The sequence below is a fragment of the Melospiza georgiana genome, chromosome 3 (genome assembly GCF_028018845.1).
Source record: "Melospiza georgiana isolate bMelGeo1 chromosome 3, bMelGeo1.pri, whole genome shotgun sequence".
Lineage (NCBI taxonomy): Eukaryota > Metazoa > Chordata > Aves > Passeriformes > Passerellidae > Melospiza > Melospiza georgiana.
In genome coordinates, this window is record NC_080432.1 from 82,606,872 (window position 1) to 82,622,764 (window position 15,893).

General features: G+C 43.1%; 1 protein-coding gene across 2 annotated transcripts in view; it reads right to left on the reverse strand.

The window, feature by feature from the left end:
* SOBP (sine oculis binding protein homolog) overlaps window positions 1–15,893 on the reverse strand; it is a 111,786-nt gene that overhangs the window by 31,686 nt on the left and 64,207 nt on the right. The gene's annotated exons all lie outside the window — the stretch shown is intronic.

Sequence of the window (15,893 nt, forward strand, 5' to 3'; positions counted from 1 at the left end):
TTGGGATGCCTTTACCTTGCATTCCTTTATTTTATTGTTATCACAGAACTAAAGAGGGGGGGGGGGGTAAGGGAAAGAGGCTGGACAACGGGGAGGAAAACCAGAGATGGGTTTTACAGTTGGGGTGTTCACCTTGCCTCCCTCCCTCTCCTTCTGGTTCTTCTAAGGCCCCATGTTTTCTGCTAAGGATCCTGTGGAGCACGCCCTCAAAGGGAGCCATTTTATCCCTTTGTCCTGCAACAACCACTGTGCCCTCCTGAGCACCCTGCCTTGGAAACGTCTCTTTTCACTATACAGAGAGAGCATAGGAAGCTCCTCAAAGCACACAAGAGTGCAGTGACAAATCTGGCTCTCTGCTGTCAGTGCTACTGGGATACGGCGAGTGGCCGGGCCAGCTGCTCGGAGCTTTGTGCTAACCATGGCTAGCCCTGATTCGGTGGCGTTTTATCCCCTCTGACAATTGTGCAGACAAAAGGGATGAGGTAAAGGCAAAGCAAGCAGGAGGAATTCATCGCCGCAATTCCACGTGAGCACCAGAAGTGCAATTATGTTCATTTTATGAATGGAAGCAGAGACAAAGAGAGATAAAGTGACTTGGCCGGGGTCACAGGGAATATCTGGAACAGAGCTGAGGAAAGAACAGGCACCTCATTAAGGACTGATCTAATACCATGCACTGGGGCAATCTTCCTTGCAAAGAACTCAGGGCATGCATTCAGAGACCCGCCTAGTTTGGTAATTCTGAGAAATCAAGCTGTGAGCTGTGGCAGGCAACTGACAGGCTTTTAGATGGCAAAGATCACATTTAGCAACATCTGGGCTTTACAACACTTAGGGATGGGGACTTTCCACAGCTAACAGCACTTACAAGCCAAAGACTACAGGAACAAGCAGACATAAAAAAAAGTTACGTGATTTACCATGAAATTGAGGAAGATAGTTAAATTGAAAGAAACAAAATAAAGTAATGGAGGAAGAGAGATATTCAGTGGAGGAAGAGAAGCCTAAGAAAATAATTGCAAGTAGCAGGAAACCAAGAACAAAAGTCCAAAATAATTTTAAATGGAAAATAGTAGGTACACTTAGGTGAAAACAGCTCAGCCGACAGAGACAATCCCTGCCTCACTGCACTTTCAATAAAAATGTTTCAGCTTGCATGAACCCTGGGCAGAGGAGCTGTTTGTGCTGGAGACAGTCACAAGAGGAGCTGCCCAGGAGACAGAATCCCAGTGCAAGGGTACCCAGGCAGGGGAGGGACAGCAGCCGTGCCCACCGACGAGCTCCACCTGCTCCCTGCTCAGCATCTGCAGCGAGTGTAACACCAGCAGGAGCTGTTTCAATAATGTTTTAAACCTTCCTGCCCTGCTTTTCAGAGCTCCAACATGTAAATTCAAATCCCTGGACATTCACAAGCAATTATTTTCTAACAATGCTAGAAGAAAAGCTTCCAGCTCTACAGCTTCAAAAGCTCCTGGCCAGACGTGCTCTGTGGTTGACCTTTTTCAAGACCTAAATATATATGAGATACCTAAATAAGATAATTGGCCAAGTATAATGCTGGTGTGAGCTAGAGGCCTTATACCAGAGGTGACAGAGGCCCCCTCTAAGCAGGAGAGAAACTGCAGGAACTCCATCCTTGCTGGTTTGCCCCCTGCATTCAAAAGCTTCTCTGATGCTTGATCCTCTCCTGATTTTGTGTGATTTTATTCATGTACAGCCAGGTGTCGGGTCTCACAATGGATGTACTTAGCTGTACAAACTGTGCCAAGTGAGCTTAGCAGAATGGCAGTGCTGTGCAGGAGATGGTACTTTTGCAAGGGCAGCCCCAAATTTCTATTTTCCACTGCTGCATGAGAACAGCCTATCATGCCATAAAAGATAGAAATGTTTTGTGGCCTTGCAGATAAGCTAGACAGATGATCCATCATCATGGCTCTGCATCAGCACCATGGTGAAGGGATAAGGAGTGAAAGCTGATGGCTTCTGCACAGCAAACAAACAAGCACAGTGTTTGCTCATTTCAATGTGCAAAGCTGACTTGTTTAAATATGAATTTGTTGCTTATAGACAAATTTTAGTGACAGCAGCCCCGTGGCATCTATCACTGTTTGCACTTCTGCTAAAAATAGTTGTATTGTCTTTGGATTTATTTAGATGCCACATCTGCAGGTAGTTCTCACTCCTTCCACCACATCTCTACCTGTTACCATTTCCTCCAGGGTACATCACGCTTAGGAAGAAGCTAACCATACAAGGTTCATGTGGCGTCACAAACACCTAGAATCACTTCCCTGACCTCACCAAAAGGCTGTGCCCTTTTCTCTCTCATCTCCTCCCAGTTATTCTCCTTCTCTGTCATGCTTACAGGCAAAGGACAACAGGTAAAGCTTCAAAATGCCCCCAGTGCCTTCACTGAAGACTGAGGTGGTCTAAAAGGCAGCACAATCTACAGAGACTGCAGAGTGGTTTCTCTCAGACCAGATCATGATAATCATTGCTTCTCCATTTACAGAAAAGTGAGCGATTTTCTCTTCCCCCTGTGCCAGCCCACAGCACGATAAAGAAGTGCTTTAGAATCAAAGTACTGTCTGGAGGAACTAACAGAACCTTGCCATTTCTAGGTATTCACTGTATATATATATATTCAGATGAAGCACACTGTATATATATTCAGATGAAGCACCTGTCTCCAATTCAGGGTGATCTGCCTTAACTCAGGCTCCTCCCAGAACTCATTTGGGCATTGTCTTAACACCTATGAAAAAGGAGCAAATCCCACCCAGGAAATAAACAGTAGCGAGAAAACATAAAATGTGAAGTCTAAACACTACTGGTTTCCTCCAAGAGCCACAATCCAGGCACTCTCTAAACCCCTCTTTTAAGACAGAGCTGCATGGAGTTCCTGAAGCTTCACCAAGGTCCAGGCTACTTTTGATTTGCCTTTTTTGCAGTTTTTGAACCCCGAGAGCACTGGGAGATCCCCATGCCCACAGCACCTCATCCCTCTGCTGTGAGTATCTGCCTTCATGGATGGATTTTAGTGCAGGACCAGGGCTTTGCACAGGAGGGATGTGGCACCTCCTGCTGTGTCAGTGTACCATGATATGGATGTGCTGTCACTCTGCCACTCAGAAAGGCACTCTGAAAATAAAGAGTGTGTTCTCCACACCATGCACCATTTTGCTAGCTGGGCACCCAGGAACCAAAACCAGCCAGCAAAGACCACGAACTGCAGCTTCTATTGCTCCAAAAACCTCCAAAAAGGCACTCTGCCTTCTGCACACAACCTGCACTTGTGGCAATCCTCAGCATTTTACAGCTGAATTATTTTCTCTGCTGTGTTAATCAGATTTTTTTCCAGCAGGTTTTTCTAACAACACAGGGGGGTAATTGGGCCAAACTCCTCTACATAGGGGCTTCTCTCAAAACTCCCAGACACAGCTGAACTGGAGGGAAAGAATAGTGGGATCATAGTTAATTCCATGGAGACATGCACAACCTGCTTTCCAAATACATGAGCAAGGTACTGCAGCTCTCCCAAGCAGGCTGCTGTGTTCTTCCTAGCCCCTAACTGAGCTCCCATCAGCAGTTCAGAGATACCAAAGGAATACATCTCACCAGGGTGGCACTGGAGAGAAAAGCCATCACACAGAGGTCACTATAGTTGTGTGGTGACTTAGGGCAACTGAGATTTCAGCAAGATCCCAACAGAAGGATTTTGACAATGAATACAGACTAATATCTCCATTTATTCAAGGAGCACAACAGCAGCCTTTCCTTTCACTGACCATAATGGTCTTGAGCTAATATCATTTGAACTTTAGACAGCTTGCACTCATCTGGTCCTTGGCCATGCCTTTCTGCTGGGGAGAGTTTCTGCCCTTGTTTGTGCTGGAGGAAAAAGGGAACTAAAGCTGGACTGCTGGACTGCTCAAGCACACGAGCTATAACCCCTCATTAAATGTGCATCACGTGGTAACAAAGAAGGAGCAGTGCAGTGGCAATTGCCAGAGCCCTGTGGCAATACAGCAAGCATAGCCACTGGGGAGAGCAGTGCTTGCTCAACACAGTCCCCTGCAATCTCTCAGAAAGGAAGAAATAGGATATGCCTAAGATAAAACTGAACAAGTTTTCCTGGCCCTGTGCAAGCCCTGTGTCTGTAAGGGTGTGCCTGTCCCTGCTGAGCCCCCATTCCTCTCTGGGCACATGGTCTGGGAAAAGCCCTGTAGGCTGCAGGCACAAACACACCTGAGAATCTCACCTGCTTGCTTTGCTCATGGTACTGGATGCTTCCAGTTTAAGCAAGAGATTGGATCCTGAAGGATCCAGTGATTTTACATGAAATACCATCCCAGAGATTTATAAATGCAAAGTGAAAAATAATGGATAAGAGAAGCATTTACCGTTTCTATCTATGGAGTCAATCTCTTGGCTCTTTAATATTTCAGTTTCCAGCATCCTTTGGCCCTGATGGCTTGGTAAAATGATACAACAGCACAATGTCTCCAGCGCTATCTTCCAGCACTACATAATCCTATGTTTGGGACAGATTGTCAACTACCTTGAGACTCTTTTACACCACTCTGGCAGCTGAAAGGGGCCACCTAAGTGCATTTCATATGCACCAACTTTTGAGGCTTCTTTCCATTGCTAGAGTGATGAAAAGGCATCCCTAGCTTGGGCCAGAACCTCGTCCTTTGCTTAAAGTTTTGAACAAATGAAGCTGCTGTTTGAATGCCTAAGAAACAGAGAGAAGGGGGCAGTAGCCAGGTGAACACCAAGTGCTTCTACCTTTGGCAGTCAGGAATCTATGTAGTAATGAAGCAGAAATGTATTGGGATGTGTTACCTTCCCAAGCACTAAAAAACACTTAGAAAATGACTGCTTTGCATGTTGACTAAGGACGCATTAATTTCAGCGTCATGTGCAGTAATGTTCATTTGGGACAGGCCACAGGTGGTCAATTATTCCTCTGCCTGTCTAGAAGAAGTATGTTTATTACTCAAAGTGTATTAGTACAATATAGAGTTTATCGCTCAGTTAGGAAAGTGACATGTAAAGAGTTACAGCTTCTAGTGGAGAATAGACCTAAAACGAAATTTTTAAAACTGAGTGAAATACTACCCTCCTCCCCATCAGACACACAGAAAATATACAGCTGGAGAGGCAACTGACAGGTACTTTAGGTGGAATATTTAACCAGCCTGTACAATTGAATATTGTATTGTATATTAAAACTCTAGACTATAACTGTGTTCCTTTCTCTGTTTGAAACATTTTCAGGTGATTATTCAGGCACTGGTTAAAAAAAAAAAAAAAAGGAAAAACAAAACAAAAAACTCACAAAATTTAATTTTGGTCCAAGAATAAACAAAGCTGTGCATTGAGCAGAATTTGAGAACATTGTGCACATGCACACTTTGATCACTTTTTGGGATCCACACACAGCTCTGCTTACTTCAGTTACTGTGTCTGGGCAGTCAAGTTGTTTTTAAATACCTGTAAGTAAATCTTGGTACTTGTTTACTCCTGCATCAGATAATAATTCATAAGAAATGAACTTTTCAAATACCAAGGATGCAGTTGTTCACTATTTGGAGTATAACACAACATTCAATAAGAGACATCATTTTGCACTTCTAACATTTTAATCTCAAATTTAAATTGCATGCAAAGGCAATTAAATAACAGCATCCCCATTTAAAAGCTGTAGACTACATATCTAAACATAAAGTTAGCAGATACCTAACTTCCAAGCATACAAGCAGTCCCTCTATGTGGCTCTACATGCAAGACTGATGTTGGACACATGCAGGAATATGCAGCTCAGCCAATGACTGTAGTACCTAAAATGTAGGTGTCCTATGGAAGGTATTTATCTAGTTGATGAGCAGATACAGGCATCTCTAAACATTGCTTAAGCAATCCTAAATCAACACCTAATTCCCACTCTACAAGTGCTTGCCTTCTTGGACCTAGAAAGAGACTCCAGCCTGGATGCCAAATACTGAGATGCCCCAGTCAGGCATGTGAATGGAACCATGTCCTAAACCAAAGGATGCTGTGGAACTGGGAAGAAACACGGCACTGGTGAAAACCAGAGTGAAATGTTGATCTAGCTGAAGCTCACACTGAAACATCCATCACCTTACTGTGAATGCAGCTGAGAACAACATCTGATCACCTGAATCCCACAGGATTATCCTGCTACCCTGAAAGACATCAGGTACAAGGAGATGTGCATGGTTTTCAAACAGGGAAGCAACCTCATGCATAATGAAGATTTCACTGAAATTGTTAGGGCCAGACTGGGGGGAAAGGTGTACAGCATAGGAATATTTCAGATTGCTACAAGCAAAAAGCTGTACTCAAAATACTGATGTTCTTTTATCTGCATGTACACCCACCTGAAAGACCCCAGTCTGCAAATGAAAGCAAGAACAAGCAAACTTCTTGTAGGGAAATAGACACTTTCCCAGGGTGAGAAACAACAGCACATCAAAATAACACTGTGTAAGACAACATTTATAAAAATGCTGATAGAAATCATCTCCCTTTTGACTTATGGAGCCATCAAAAACTCACTTCCACAGAGCGTTTTTGGACCCTTTAGTTGACTGAATCACCAATTTAGAATCTGTCAGACTCCATTATGCAGATTAAGAGTCTCTCCTTGGTTTCATTTGTTATGCATTAATAAGAGAGCACTGGTGCCTGTATCCTCTCGCACAACCAAAGCCTTTCTGCCATTACATAGTAAATTTTGTTCTTTCTCGCATTCGGAAAAAAACCCAACAAAGCAGCAACACGGCTTAGTTGCTATGCAAAGACTTTAGAGCCACTGCATAGGGATCAGTTCTAGAGTTCAGTTTGATTCCAACCAAGAAAGGCAAATTATGCCTCGAAGTGAACTGGCAAGACCTTCCACCTTGCCTGTTTCTCTTGTCTGTGGGTGTAGCATGTGCTCAGAACAAACCTGGGATGCCCACAACCCTTTATAATCCTGATGCACATTTACTGCCTTGAAGCCTGATGCCTGCTACTGTTAAAATTCCGAGTACCAACAGCTAGATTTATTATGAATGCTGGTAGGGATCTTTTTTCTCTCTCATTGACTAGATGTGACTCAAAAAGTTAATGGTAATTGCTTTCATCTTCATTTAGCAACAAGAGAGAGAGAGAGAGAGAGAGAGAAATGGGAGCAATTTGCAGATATGAGAACAGGTCATTACAGGTGTGTTATATTAGTGTATTCATGAGCCCCCTGGGACAGCCATGCTGTGATATCCAATAACTTTTTTAATGTGTAATTACACACCATTGGACTATAATTGATTAATTGAAAAGAGAATGTAGGCAGATGCTAGGCCAAGGCTGCTGCTGCTTGTTAAATGAATATGTCCTTGCTTCTTTATAATAAGTTAAGTGAACTACTCAGAAGCAATTAAGTGAGAACTGAAATTCATTAGATTTTATGTAATTGTTGGTATTAACCTCTATAATAAAATGCAGGATTTATATTTTGGGTTTTTCTTCCCATCCCAAAAGCAATATAATACAGGTCACTGCTGAGATGTAAAAAAAGTGTCTGCCACAGACAGTGAGCTGTGAGATATGTGCTCCCAGCATTCAGATCTTCCCCAGACAACTGTGCAGCACTAATCTTCCTTCTTGGGATGTCATTCCTGGAAGCTTTGCACAGCCCCAGGGATTCCCAATGAGATGGAGTCAGACACTTAATGTCCCAGAGCAGCCCCAAACCTCCCTGCAGTCTGCTTGAATGGTGGCCAAGCTCTTCTCAACCATCCTTCCCACTGGCTGGATCTTAACTCTGAGACATAAAAAGAGTACAGTCTCCTGATTTTCAAAACCCTACTCTCTGACTGCTGTATGTTGGCTCTACAAGGGATCAAAGCCTTCAAACACTTTTCAGGGGGAAGACAACACATGAGCAAGATGAGACCTAAGCCAACCGCACCATTACAAAAAGTGACGCTTGTTGCTGTAGGCACCTGTTCAGACCCAATAAAACCCATTCTAATTAACACCTTGCACAACTGAGAGCCAGGGTCAGAGGGGAAAAAGAACCTGAGCCTCTGGATACCAAAGAGATATATTGCAAGGGATGCTTCCCCCCAGGTAGCTGCCAGTGTATCCCACAGGCCCTACTGAGCCATCTCCATCCCCTGCACAGACCTCAAAAAGATATTTATTTATAGCTTTGGGTGATGACTTGGGAAATTTTATTTCCAATTTATATAGAAGGAAGTCCAGTGAATTTTAATTTTATCACACTTCACTTCCTTTAGAACAAGATACATCTTTATTCTTTAAAATTCTATAAAACTGACTCTGGTTGACTCAACCATCTCTGTTGCCTCCTTTGGACACTCTGATAATTTAATGCCTTTCTTATATTGTGGTGCCCAAAACTGCACACAGGACATGAGATGAGGCCGCCCCAGTGCAGAGCAGAGCAGAGCAGAGCAGGACAATCCCCTGCCTTGCCTGGCTGGTGATGCTGTGCCTGACACAGGTTATGAAAGCCAGTTTCCTAAAGCTAAGCCACAATTCTCAACTGGTTTTCTTCCCAAGAGATATGAACCTTATTTTTTTTTTCCCTCTTTTTTTTCTTTCTTTTTTTTTTTTTTTTTTTTTTTTTTTTTTTTTTTTTTTTTTAATTTATAGAGGTTTGGGTGGGGGAATGGCTGACAATTTTTTCCAGGATTTTTTACTTCAAAATTTATTGAAATCATTATTAAGTAGTAGTCTCCTAATCAACAAATGTAATTTCATCTAGTAGTTTTTTAACTTTTTACATGTTTAAATTTGTGGTAAATAAAAAGATTGTGAGGCTTTTTTCAATATTTAAAAAAATCAATTTTTTAGTGACAAGAGGTTTAATACAAAAATTGTAACTTCAGTAAACATACCAAATAAGGAAAGTAAAGAGTAAAACTAGAGTAATACAACACAGTATTGCAGTAAGGGTAAATTAAGGTTAGAGAAATTATTCAGAGGTCATCAGTAAGTGCAGATTTATTAATGAAAATTTTAATACTTGTCCTGGGAAGGAAGATGACAGATTAGGAGCTGTAATGGGATTTTAATTGTTTTCCTTTTTAACAAATGCATTTTGCTTCTCTTTTGAAATAATAATAACAGTGATGTTAAAAATTAAAAATATGCCTCCTTTTGAGAAAAGGCAGGCTTGTGCTCACAAAGTGTCAAATTCCACATCCTAAAATAATGCTCCAGTATTGGGATGAAGGAAAATGCTAAATTAGAGGCACTGGGGCAAAGTTGCTTCCCATATTTAAATGGGTGCTGTGGGAAAGGGGATATGGCTCACCCTTGGCTCCAGAAGGCCAAACACTCACTGCCTGTAGCCATAGTATTTCCCAAATCTGTCCTATTCCCATTGCCCCTCTTCCCATGCTGCCCACCCCTCTCGCTATCACACCTTTTAGTCCATCTCTTTAGAGCCCTGAATCATCCTCCTTAATTTGGCTCACCGGGTTGAAAAGATGGGGATTATGTAGAGCTCCAGGAGGTACCAGCCTGCCTGGGGAGGAAGACATATCCTTGACCATGGAGGAGAATTTTATTCCTTTTATTCCCTTCCTTCTTCCCTTTCCTGATGCTCCTGTGACTTTCATACTTTGTATTTTCTGTGTTGCTGGGCACTGGCTCTCCTTGACACTCCAGGGGTGACTGGCGCTCCCCTGCCCACCTCTGTGGGAGCTGTGGGAATCCCTCACCCTCCTTTGTGCTCAAAGTCCTGGTCACTCAATAACCCTGGGTGTAAAAGAAGTGAGGTTTGGATCTTCTTTCCAGCAGAAAATCTGCTACCTCAGACTTTGGCCTTTGTTTTCTATTAGTTCCTACAACAGGTCTCTGATGTCAGCCTTCGGCTTAGATATTATTAATAAAGATCATGTTTTCTACATTTCAAATTAGCTGTTAGCTGGCCTGCTGAGGTTTTTGGTCAGACAGGAGAAGATGTCTCAAAGTAGTCATTCATCTTTTTTTGTTTGTAGAACATAAGGTGTCATTCAGAACCCACCTCAAGTGAACAAGAGGGATCTTATTGATTTCACTGGGTTTTGGGTCAGAGGTTGTGGAGTCCTAAGCATGGTGTGGGTTAAGAAATAAAAGCTTAATACTTTAAGTAGCATGGTGGTGCAGACTAGGGGAAGGGGAGCAGAAGGCCTGAAAGACCAAGGAAATCTCTCAGGATCCTCTAGGAAGTCTCTTGCAGCCGAGAAAACCTCCCAGGTCTGGTCCATGCTGCCATAATGTGAGGAATGGATTCGCTTCCATTGTGGGATAGAAAAACCTATCATTACAAAGCAGGGCCAAGAAGGACACAGCCTGTGTGCCGGGCAAGACAGTGGCTGCATTTGTTCTTACCCAGTAAAGAGATGTGTGCAGACAGGCCCAGGGACTATAATTTCCTGGGGACAGTGTGTGGCAGGGGGGCTGGCAGGCTGCAGCTCTGTGTTTGATCCCGTGTTATCCCAGCGGGATGCTGATCACGGCACAGATGCCAAGGCACCCAGTGCTCCTTGGTGCCTATCTGTGCCAGCAGGCAGGGAGGGTCAGCTGGAGCTGGGTGTCAGGGCTCTCTCTCCCCAGGGCTGCAAACAGGCCCATGGTCTGAATGCTGCCTTTTTACAGTGCATTTACACAGCACTCAACAGGAACATGCAAGTGCCACTTAGCCCTTCATTCAGCCTGGCGGCAATCAAGGACAAAAAACCATTCAGAATAATTTTTCCTGGTTTGTTGCCCTTACTTGAAGAGAAACAGAGTGCAAGGTTTTCAGTGGGGTTTTGGGGAGTTTAGTTTCAAAATACTCTGCCATTGCTCATGGACAATTTAGTTTTTGAAAATGAAACACTACAGGCGATTAATCCACCATATGACCTAAGCGTCACTGTTATTTCAGTCACAAGAAAGCTTGGATTTCATGTGGCCAAGATTACTGAGGTTTTAAGAGCATCAGTATCAATTCACTGCTACAATTGCTTTTCCCCATATTTTTGTTCCAGGGCCACAACCACCACTCTGACAGCTCTCTGTGCCTGATCCAAGGACCCTGAAACCCACAGTGGGCTTTCCAATGATGGTTGTTGGGGGTTTTGCACAGTCATCTGCTCGAAACACTGCGTGTGCCACAGTGCAACTGATGCAGGACTACCAGTTGCCCTCAGACAAACTCAGGCAAGAAACTGATGAAATCCATCAGAAAACCACCAAAAAAACTGCACCAGCAGTGAGATAAGCATCTGTTGATGCTGAAGCAGCATTTAAACATGGCTGTGGAGGTTTTAAACTCTCATCAGACTCAGTAGCTCTACGATCTGGAACTCCACAAGGTGTCACAGGTCTCTTCCCCCTCTCCTCTCCTGCCCCTCCAAGGTGGCAGAATTGCCTCCTGACCACAGGATTGTACCTGACAGGCTAGCTGTGGCCCTGCACCCCTCAGAGCTGCTGGGCAGCGCTTCTGCTCCAGCTTTCAGGCCAAAAGCTATGCATATTCCCATCCTTGGCCAGGATGAAGGAAGTGCTCTCCCTTTCTCTCTGCTGCTTTGCACCCAAGAGGGAAGATCCAGAATAAGCACAGGAGGAAGTGCACTTCTTCCTCTCTCTCCACTCTGCTATGAATAAGAAGAGAGAGAGACAAAAAGGAGAGACAAAAAGGGTGGAAAGGTAAGGGACAGAATGAGCAAAGCTATTTCTTCCTAATTCAGTCCTTTTTTGAAGGCACTGTGATTTTAAATGGACTGAGAGGTATTTTCTTCTGCTGCTGAGGCACTAATAGGGAGTGGTTTTGCTTGATACTGGGGCACAGTAAGCAGGTCAGGCACCTTAAAAAAATGAATTTAAGCCTCACTTTCTGAAACCAAAACTCTCATGGCCTTCAAAGGATACCAATATGCATATTTACATTTAACTCATCTACAACACTAAAACCTATCAGCCTCATCTGATCACAAATACTCTCAGTACTTTCAAATATCAGTCTAGTAGGTACAAAATCTTTCCCACATCTCAGTGCCATAATTCTGAAGTTAACCTGCCTGCATCCCCACTGCCCTGTCTGGGTGCCCCACATGTGCCCCTTGTCCTGACTCTGCCTCTAGTGCTGGAACAGCAGAGCACAGTGACACGACTTCAAGCAAAGCATCAGATGCAGCTCTGGCTCACCACAGCTTTGCCAGAGCCTCCCCAAAGGCCTTTTGCTCATAAGAAAACAATTTGCATTTCATGTTTCCATTGTAGATGTGTTTTCAGAGTTTTCTCTGCCTCTTTTTGTCAATGATTAAAGATAACTAGCCGTAGGTGAGTTTGCATTAAATCCAATAGCAAGCATGTTTTATTTTGAGTCTTTTACATAATAGCTTCCAAGCACCAGGACTTATAATTCATCTCATACTGCATTCACAAATTTATCCTCCCGGAGCAGAACTACTAGGAACAGGACTTTTTTATTTCAAAGATGAAAAGATGAGGATTTTTCTGCACGAAAAGCATGGATTCAACTGGGTATAGGACTGGAAATGAATTTTTTTCCAGGATATTTATGTTTTGTTTGGTTATTTGTTTGCTTTACATATAATCCCACAGCAGTGGGTGGTACTCACATCATCTCCATAAACAAATTATCTGGAAAGCAACCTGATGTTTCATTTCCTTAACCCATCAAACCCTCCTTGCCTCATACAGCAGCATGCCAATCTGAAACCTTGACTCAATATTTGAGTAAATGGGGGGAGGAAAGACGAACTTTTGGTTTTTCTTTCCCACTTTTGTTAAAAGGCAACCAAGCATGACTCTCCCTACCCCTGACTAACCTGGGTAGGTGCCAGATGGATTTTTCCTTTCTCTAGGCAATGGCTCAGGAATTTCATCCGGCTAGAGCTGGGGCTGTGGGCTCCTTGCTGGCCTTTTCACTCCAGCCTCCCCTTTCTATGCAGTTAATCCCATCTTTCTCCCCACATCCACTGTTAGCTGGACTGTACTGTTTCTTGACAATCAGCTTACAGCAGGGACTAAATTCTGCCTTTTCCTTCTGGAAACAAAGAGATGTGCCTGAAAGAAAAGCTTCCAGCCACTCATGGAATAAGAAATTGAAATCCCGAGGCAGTGCCTATGGGAGAAGAATGGATGGCTGGCCAAGACAGCATGCTGACCTGGCTCTTTAAAAATAGATTTCTTTTATGTAGTTCCTGATATTTAGCATGGATAGCTAAACTTTAGACAACATGATTCTCAAAAATACTGTGAAGTCCACAAGGAGAATCTGATCTGCTCATTGATTAGAGCATCTTAACCATTTTGGGTTTTGTGCCCTACAACAAATCCCAGGACGCAACATATATGGATTTAGCTTGGGAAATGAGTTCCCTGTTCTAATCCCATAACTGCAAAATGGCTTCCTATACTAACCAGAATATTTAATTGTCACTGCTTTTCTTAATGAGCAGAACTACTGAACACACTTCAGGGGTTTCCTCTGCCTAAATTATACCTTTCTTCCTTCTATTTCTTATCAAACTTGCTCACATTCAAAAAAGACAAAAACCAAACAGAAAAGCTGAGTTCTATCTCATCAAATTATCTGCTCTTGTGGTGTGTAAGCACTAAAGAAAGCATACAATTTGTAATCCTCCATGTTAAATTTTTAATACTCTATGTTACCATGCTTTAAAATCTCTCCAAGTACTGAAGAGTTAAAGCTTGCTGTGTGTGCCTGTGGCCTGGGATGTTAAAATTCAGCCAGTGTAGCCTGGCTCCTGAGGGAGAGCCCTGGCATGCAGACCCAGCAGCAGCAACCCAGCCCTGGATCCCGGCTGGCAGCACTCTCCCAGCATGAGCATTTCCCAAACTGAGGAGCCTGCCTTTGCTGAAACTAACCTCACTGGAAAATGGCAGCTGAACCCTAAAGCAAAAAATGCATTTTTGAGCTCAAGCCTCCAATTTTACCTGACAGACTATTACTCTATTTACTCTGAACTGCCCTCAGAAAGCTCCAAGGATTTCCTCATTCTCAAAAGCATAAACAAGTTTCAGTTTCTCTTTGATTTATAAAATCTCGTCTGTTCCCTCAGCCAGCATCTGACTCGTGCTGTTAGATTCTGGGTAAGTTTTCACCATTGGGAAAATATTTTTTTAGAGGATCAGCTGTCCCCACTCCTTTCTTTTATGTTTGTTTTGGTTTTTTTCTCCTCTCTCAAGGATACTGAGTAGCCTTTAAGAGAAAGAAGGTTTCTTGATGGCTAGTTCTGGTGAAATTAGCTTTTGAAATTTGAACACATTTTAACATAGCATTGTTTCCATAAAGTAAAATGTAGAAGGAATAACACTACCTCTCAGTGAAACACATAGAACCTTCAACAAATAACACTAGCTCCCCCACCACCCACACCTAGGCTCAACATCATATTTTCACTGAAAGTTCCTAAAATACATCTTTAAAGATAGCAGAGGTACATATTCATTATTTGCCTACTATTTTTTCCACATACAAATTGAGTGCAGATTACATCCCTGCCAATTTTGTTTCCAATAGCATAGGAAAAATAAAACTATAACAAATTTCTTTTATTACTTCCTTAAACAAGAATTGAAACTTGTCCAAAAAAGCACATGAAAGACTAACTTTGATGACTTGAGCTTTTGCCAGACACAGTGGTGATATAATAAAGCAAAAACTTAAATGCGTATTAATAGAGGAATAAGCAACTGGGCATTAAAAGAATGCTTGATTTTAATAGCACAAAGTGGGTTAATTGGTTCATCGATGGCTTGCACTAAATATAAAGCAGATTTTCAATGGAAATATTACATGACATATCCATGTTGTCTCTATTACTAAGTTTCTCCAGCACCAAGAAGCCCTACTGACTTTGGGAGCATCTTGGTGTGCTGTGATGGTTCGTCAGGCCTGATTAGCAGCACAGTAATTAAGCACGGCCTTGATGAAAAAGCTTCATTTATTTGGCACAGGAATTATGAGTACACCAGGGAACCACCCTTTGTGTTTGTCTAGTTCCCTCTCCTTAGGATGTAACACTGCTAACCCAGAAACCACCAGGAACTTTGCAAAGGGTTTAAGAGGACCCAAGACCAGATCTCCTGGGTCACCTTGCTTTTGGCTGGGGAGAATTATACTGGTAACAAACTGAACCTTCCAAGTGACACTCATGGGTTTAAAAAGCATTGTCTTTACCTAACCAAGGGCTGGCTCAGCGCAGGGGACACTTGTGGGGCAGGAGGGCGCAGGCTCAGTAGTGCAGGAGTGGCCAAGATGCTCTGTGCTCTGGGCAGTGTGGGGAGCAGGGACTGGCCACCAGCCCTGAGCGGCTGCTTCCTGCTGTGGGCTTCTCTGGCCAGCTGACTGGACCTGGAGGCCAGCTTCAGTGCTGGGTTATCAGCTCATCAGCTCGACTTTCACTGCCTGTTGCACCTGGGACACCCAGAGCAGCGCTTGGCCTGGCATCCTGCGGGAGCAGGCACGGGTAATAATGCAGATAAAACACAGCTTGCTCCTGCACTGCCACCCGCCTCTTCTCTGGTTACAACCAGAAAAAAAGAAATGTTGTTTCAAAGTAAAACCCCGTGTACTGGCTCTCCATAAACACTTCCATTTAGCCAAATGATACATTTTACTTAAGTACAGATGAGAAGAAAGGGGAATGCAAGGGAGAGATCTATGCATGTATCTAAACCTCCCTTTTCGAAAGCCATGCATGAATCTCTTTTAAATGTATGACAATTCATCCTCTGTTTACTTTAGGCAAACAGAAAAACTCATGGTGGAGCACTAATTTTCGCAAGCTAATCAAGAACATTAGGTCCCAACAGATTCATTTAATAGAAATATA